General features: G+C 41.8%; 1 non-coding gene across 1 annotated transcript; it reads left to right on the top strand.

The window, feature by feature from the left end:
- Positions 1-293: 293 nt before the first annotated feature.
- On the top strand, positions 294-368 carry Trnat-ugu (transfer RNA threonine (anticodon UGU)). The gene has a single exon. It is a non-coding gene; the product is annotated as a tRNA-Thr (tRNA).
- Positions 369-1,624: the final 1,256 nt, after the last annotated feature.

Genomic DNA, 1,624 nt, shown 5'->3' with positions numbered 1-1,624 from the left:
TTCATTTCTAGCAAAGCTGCATGGTCATCCACGGTATGTGTTCTTCCGGGAACAGATACTACCGTCATATATAGTTAAAATATGGCTTCCCGGCCATTAACCTTCTTGTGTGAACGCACACGCTATGCCCCAACTCGTACGGAACTTGGTAGATTAATCTGCCACGAGTAATGAGTATGATGGGCAAACATCTATTAGGCGCACTACGAATGTAGTGGTGTGGACATGTTGGGAATGTGGATCTCACGGGGAGCGTACAAGGGATAAGTCCCTGCAAACGAACTATCCTCTGTGCCCTCGGTGGCTCAGATGGATAGAGCGTCTGCCATGTAAGCAGGAGATCCCGGGTTCGAGTCCCGGTCGGGGCACACATTTTCCACGTGTCCCCAGTGAAGTATATCAACGCCTGTTTGCAGCTAGGGTGTCTATTAATTATCATTTTATATTAATTTTATAAATGTTGTAGTAGAGACAGCAGTATTGGGAAGAGTTTGGCGGTAAGTTTGGATAGTCAAAACGAGTAATTTCATTGTCATTTTAAAGGCTTTGTTAATTTGAATGCAAAAGTGACTGACGCCACATATCATGGTAGTTTCATTCACCCATAAAGGCAATACTAAATTCTTTCTATGAAAATTCAACAACTATTACAAGTTCATTTAAAATAACTTTTCGCAAAACTTTTCCCTTCAGGACTGGCGACCGTTATTAATCATTTTCAGAAGGGAAATAACCAAGGCGAGTTTGTACTGGTATTTGCCCAGTTTTAAATACTGGCACTGTGGTTTATGGGAAAATACTGAGTTATTTAATCAATAACCAAGGTAAGCAGTAACGTGCGGAAAAAACGGAAAGTTTCGTTCTAGCACGATCTAATCTATTAAAACACTCGAGATGATAACGACGCTCTTTAAAGTAGTCACAGATTTCACCCCCAACTTCTATTAAAAATGCAGTTTAAGTAAAATCAACTCTCATAAGTGTCGAAGTGTGAATTTTATTAGGATTTTAGAGGTCATAACTTTCACTACATTAACAGCCAATGGTCGTAACACGATCTCTCAAATTAACAGACGCGACCAGCAACAACTGAATTAACGGGTAAAAATTCACAATATTTAGAGCAAATATGAAGCAGGATCATTACAAGGTCAGGCATTCTTAAGGAAGTTAGATTGGCTAATTTGTTTGAGTAGCAGTACTCAAACCACAAGATACCAACGAGTTGCTCTTCATGAATGGGGGCAGCATCTGCTGCAGCTGCATCAAAGGTATCAGAAACAGAAACAGCATCAGCAACGGCTGTAGCAACAATAGCAGATATATGACAACAACATCAGTAGTAGTACCTCGACTACTGCGACACACAGAGCAGAATTGGTGGAACAGAAGCAACAATAATCGGATCCATCACCACAGCGGCATAGATGTTCGTTGACCGCGACTCCTGGGTTGCCTGTTTCCATGAGTTCACACTGTGAGCGACTACTGGAGCTTTAACGAGACACGCCTGTCCAGCATCTGCCCAACATTTTCAGGCTCACGAGGTATGTCAGGGGCACCAGCACTTCGTCTTTTTTTTTCCCCTTATGGCCAGAATAAGAAGTGTTAAGGTTATTGCAGA

This window comes from Schistocerca nitens, chromosome 3, assembly GCF_023898315.1.
Source record: "Schistocerca nitens isolate TAMUIC-IGC-003100 chromosome 3, iqSchNite1.1, whole genome shotgun sequence".
Classification (NCBI taxonomy): domain Eukaryota; kingdom Metazoa; phylum Arthropoda; class Insecta; order Orthoptera; family Acrididae; genus Schistocerca; species Schistocerca nitens.
This window is presented reverse-complemented; position numbering and strand designations above follow the sequence as displayed.